The following is a 6,000-nucleotide window of genomic DNA, read 5'->3' on the forward strand; positions in this document are numbered from 1 at the left end:
TAGGTCCTGGGAGGTAGGAGAGGCACTTGGAGGCGGTGGCTGGAGTTTGCAAAAAAGCAGGAAGGAGAAAGGGAAGAGGGAAAAGGGGCAGCAGCGAAAGCAGATTAAAAGTGCCCAAAGAGGGCAGAAAAAAAGCAAAAAGAAAGTAAAAAAGCATGAAGGAATAAGATGAGAACAAAAGCAATAGGAAAAAGACTGAAGTGGAGAGTAAGAAAAATGGGTGGGAAATGGGAGGAAGCAGCAGCAAAAAAAGGTGGGAAAGACAGTAGGAGCAGCAAAAAGGGCAGGAAAGAGAGCAGAAAGATGTTTGAGAAGAGAGTGGCACAGAAACAGGAAGAGGAAGAAGAAGAAGAATGCAGCAGAGATGAGAGGGCCAGGAAGACCGTGAATCCTGGCGCTATCCCAGGGCCACCAGAGGTAGATGCAGAGCTGGGCCTAGCCACAATGTATTTAATTGCACTTATCACCAACGGTATTTGTTTTATGTAATCATGTAGAATACGCCTTTGTCACTATTTGTGGAGTTACTCTCATGTGTTGTTAAACAGAAATATTATTGAAAAGTGTGATTTCAATGGGCAAAGTTTCTACTAGCAATGTACCTATGTGTAGGTACTTATATACGCAGGCTTGCATGTTGCAATTCTCGCTATAAATCAATTGACCGCTCTACAATTGAGCACAGGATACAAAGGGGCGTGTTTACAAGAAAATGGTGCACTGCTCCAAATGCGTCACTTTTCTTGCGTCGCCCCTGTCCCACCTAACAACACCATGGTTGCACCATTTTTACAATACGACGCACCTTGATGCTCGTTAGGACAATAGCGTCAACATTTTTGACGCTATTGTGGCACTTTGCTGAACTGGCGTCAAATATGTTGACGCTAGTGCAGCTCAGCATAGGAGGCCCATTGATTAAAATGGGTGCGTCACTTTAACGCCTGCTTTGTGCGGGCATTAAAAATGATGGAAAAATGGCGCAGTGAAATGTTGTATTTCACTGCGCCATTTGTTCTAGCCTCCCTGCGTCGGAACGCCTCCCTCTTGCATGCATTATGCTTGGCGCAGGCATAATGTGGCACAATCATTAACTCTTTGTAAATACAGTGCAGGAGAAAGGCCTCCTTGAAGCCGCCTTAGCGTAAAATAAATTATTCTAGGGCGGCACAAGGTGGTGCAAGGGGCTTGAAAATATGCCCCAAAGTATCCAGACCATCTATTAGACAGCAGCTGATACAAGAATGTGGGGGTCAGTAATGTGGAGATGATGTGGGTTTGAAGAATGTGGAGTGCTGGAGATTAGTCGGGTAACAGCACTCAGACCCATATTTATACTTCTTTTGCACCATATTTGCGTCTTTTTTTTACACAAATGCAGTGCAAACTCACGAAATATAATTGTATTTTGTAAGTTTGCGCCCCTTTTGTGTCAAAAAATGACGCAAATGTGGCACAAAAAAATTATAAATATGGGCCTAAATGGGTGTGCTTTAGGTGAAGAAGGGATGAAAAGCTTTGCATAGCAGAGGTATTCTTGAGATACATTGTGATCGCAATCAAGGTAAAAAATCAGGAATAAACTTTAATACATTTATACACCTTTGAAAATGTAAAATATTGTACAGTATGAATTAAAGCTGTGTGATTGCCGACAGATGTGCAGTACTGCTTTATGAACCTACGCCATGTTGGTATCCATATTGTTTATGTTATAAAAAGAACATAAATGGTAAACAAATACACTTGGGATGACATCTGACAATGAGATGATATTAAGAACCAAAAGAAGTGGCTGTGTTAGTAAATTAAGCTTTTCTTTGAACAATGAAAAAAATTAAAAGAGACTTTAAAGCTTTTTGTAACTTTTTTCCTTTTTTTATTGAAAGCTTCATCAAAGAAAACAATGTTTAAACCTAACATCCACTGATCTACAAAAAAAGCCCCAGGAGTAGGCAAATGGCAGCTTTTCAAGATTTTGATACAAAGAGACAAAAGAGACATTCCACTTACACACCTTTCTTTGAACGGCATTTTGAGACATCTTTGAAAAGACACTCCCAGGTAGAAGGAGTCAAAATGTAACAGCTTTTTGAGGTCCCAGTGTCAAGAATTTGGTAGAAGTGATGCTTTTGATGAATGTATGTTGATGTTGCCCAATGGATATGAAATGTAACCAAGTCAAACAATGCAGTTTGGGAAACACATACTAGATTCTGGGATTCGCATTGAGTAATTACCTTTGTAATTTATATAATCAGACCTGGGGGTTATGCCGTGGTAATTTTGTTTTTGTTTTTACAAATTACATTTTCATTTCTCCTGCAATGTTGGATACCAAGCTCTGTCAGTCTTTGATAGTTGGGATAGAAAGCACAATTCTTTCCTTTACATTTGATGGTGCCATAAAGTCTACCAAACTTTGCCAGGCTTTAATCTAATCCAGCCACATATGAGGAATTGGTAATCGGAATTTATAAGGATGAAATTGACAGTGGCACAGAAGTATTATACATCTTTGCACATTATCTTCATTTAATGATTTTGTGCACATGTTGGTCTCCCAAAATATCTTTGTTGTAGTGCAGATTGTGTAACTTGTACCACTAAATGGACATTGCTTTAAGATAAATTCTTCTGGATGATGGCCATTTTGCCTATTCATGTGTTTCTTGTCTTTGTTATAACCACTGCGTTATTAACAATCATTGGTGATTTGTTTCCAATATTCACCAAGTCATATGAAAACATAATGCAAGTGATTTTGTCCTCCAACCTTTCAAAGTATACACAGTCAAACACATGTTCACAAAACTGGCTATATAAAATGTGAACAGACAGTGTTAAGTAGATGTTGATGAGATACGCATTGGATTCTAATCAACATATAGAGATAAAAATAATAAGTGTTGATATGGCTGTCTCCTAATGCCCCATAATGTATTTTTCCTATTGCACTTAGCCACTGGTTTAAGGCGGGTTTTCTACAATTCTGGCCCTTCACAGTCACAAACAAAAGCTCTTTCAGAAAATTCAGAGGACCTTAACTGTTTGATGCCTTAGGGGTGCAAGCACAATGAACATCAAAGTCATCATGCTTTCAAGACCAACCACTCTAATATGCAATTTACTAGGCATATTTCTCCCCATACTAGCGTGTCTTGCATGTGCAAAATCATTGAAATAAAGTGATGGATGTTCACCAGTATTGGTTGCCTGCTTTGAAAATGAAAACAGCCTTTATGAGGTGGAGATGCAGGGAAAGCCAAGTACGCCTAATGTTTTAGCCAAGCTCATGCTTTTTTTCTCTATATCACAAAGGACTGTATTGTACATGCTAGTCCTGAGCTCTTGAAACCTTTCTCCATCAGTATGGCATCTGGCATTTTTTTTGCAACTGTTAGAAACTGGGATGCTGGCCATTTTATGTTTTGGGAAGAGAAAGTTGGTAGTTGGCCAATCGTAGGACATGAGTGCAAAGGGACAGCTCGTGCCATTATTTTCAAATGTGATTGCTTCGAGCAGCAGCAACATTGAAGCCATGTCGAACAGCTGTTGTACACGATAAATCATGTGCTCATTCATCATGGTTCCCATGTGAGTTAACAGCCGCAAACTGCTTTTGCCATTACATGATAAGCCAGTTGTGGAGATGGTCAGAGAGTTCTCCAGTTTTGCATCACAGTTTATTTCCTTTTAAAGGAAAATGACCTTGATGGCACACAAAGCGCATTTGAAGGACTGCTCTCAAACCATCCTTTACTTCAGAAAGACAGAGTGCTAAAGGGTGCACAAGCTTTTTAGATCAGACAAAGCACTAGCAATGGACACAAAGTTGAAGCTGCTGCAAAAGCTATGGTTTTACCTTAAGGAGACCATATCTACAAGTTCTTCTATGTCTTCCTGCCCAGGTTAAGACATTTTGACAATCTGAATATCTTCCAAAATGTAAAAGCAATGATATTTGCTTAGTCAGGTAGAGGACATTTTTTGTTCTGCATTTTAGGTCAGCTGATTTATAAGTGGGACTGAGTCTAAATATTATGGCTACTGCACATTTCCGATCACAGAACACACAATTGTGAAGCTCACAATTCAAAGGCTTAGTTCTCAATAAGGACCACATAAGCCTTCGACTCTTCTGAGGTCAATGAAGTGAATCTTCTTTGAATGCCAAAAGACAATCCATTTTGTGGGACTGAGCTACAAAAATGATCACATTAATTAATGTGTATCAGTTAGGCTGTGATTCAATATTCCAAGTTTGACTCCCATAAAACATGAGTGTTGACCAAAGCCAAATTCACTGTGGGTTCCAAGGGAGGATTCTTCTCAAATTAGTGTTTTAGCAGTTTCATTGCATTTTCTGGCTTTCACCATATTAAGGGGGTCAACACGATCTCGGTGGGATCAGTGTTGATGGTCAACAGAAGACCGCCAATGCACAGAACCCTCCCGCCCGCCGGCCACATTACGAACATCCAGTGGGGCCTGAACATTGACGCCGGCTCCAAATGCTGCACCCGTCGTGAATTTCACTGCCCGTAAGACGGGCAGTAAAATGCGTGACATATCTGTGCATGGGGGCCGCTGCACTGCCCATGCCAAGTGCATGGGCAGTGCAGCGGCCCCCAGGGGGGCCCGAGTCACACATTCTGCCAGCCATTCCCTGGCGGTTTAAGGCTGGTGGAATCCGACTCATTATCTGGTGGGCTGCTTGTAGCACCGCCCAGTCGGACCAGAAACGCCACCACCGGCAGGAGGCAGAAGCCTGGCGGCATTTCAAATGCAACGGTTCAGCCACGATCATTATTTTGGGGTCTGGACCGCCATGCCGTTGGTGGCAATTACCGCCACCACCGGCGTGGCGGTCCACACCACCATGTACATAATGAGGGCCTAGGTGTCCAGTTTCTAGATCAATGGCTGAATATCTGGCTTTAAGTAGTGAGTTTCCTATATTGGCAAAATCTGCCACTGAACACGCGCCTCTACTGCAAATCCTACTTGAACATCACTGGGACTTGACTACACATTAGTTGTTCACCAACCTTGGGCACACAAATAGTGTGCTGAGAGGTTCTGGTCACTTCAGGTATAAGGTTTTCTATTCAGGTAATACATGCACCCTTTAGTTCATAACAAGAACAAGTGCAAATATTTGATTTATGTCCCATGGAACTGGACCAATCAATATCACAGATCAGGTTTTATCACATCCGTTACATAACACTCTTTGAATTATGAAATACTGAGTGCTAACCACACTATCCAAAACAAGCTAACAACAAGGACTTGTAACAAGAAATCTCAGGCATAGCTAGCAGTTATAGACCCCCCACTACATTCAGAAGCTGCACTTACAACAACCATATAACCTAAATGAAACAAAATGGACTTTCACACCAAATAATGTCAATGTAAGCATTACTTAAAGTGAAATACAGGCTCGGAGTTAGCACCCGAACTCCCTTTTTTTCCATATCAGATGGGAGTAGAAGTCCCACAGTACTAGTTGGCTATATATTTTCCTCATATGAACATTCTGTAGTTCCAACATTCCCATGCAGATTTGCATAGTTGATGAAAATAAAGCAGTGACTTTAAGACACATTTACTCTAACTAACCCCTATGGTGTGAACATGTTTTGCTTTTCTAATTTGCTTTGTATATTTATAACAGATGACACATTGGTAGTATTGGAAACTAGCTGCCTGATTTAGGGCACCTTTTTGGGAAATTCTACAATATTTCACCAAGAAAGCAAAACTTTGACCCAGTGACATAGCAAACCATGGCCACATTTTTTTTGTGACAGGCTGTTGTGACAGGAACTACAGACAAGTAGATGGGGTGAGGGAAAATTCAATATTATGTGCAACAACTGCAAACATAGCTCTAATTTGGAAGTACACTGGCCATACACCATCATCCCTTGTACGTGTGTAAAGGTTTTCATGCATGAGCAGAATTGTTTTTTAATGTTTTTTTCTTGTTTT

The sequence above is a fragment of the Pleurodeles waltl genome, chromosome 10, assembly GCF_031143425.1.
Source record: "Pleurodeles waltl isolate 20211129_DDA chromosome 10, aPleWal1.hap1.20221129, whole genome shotgun sequence".
NCBI classification, from domain to species: Eukaryota; Metazoa; Chordata; class Amphibia; order Caudata; family Salamandridae; genus Pleurodeles; species Pleurodeles waltl.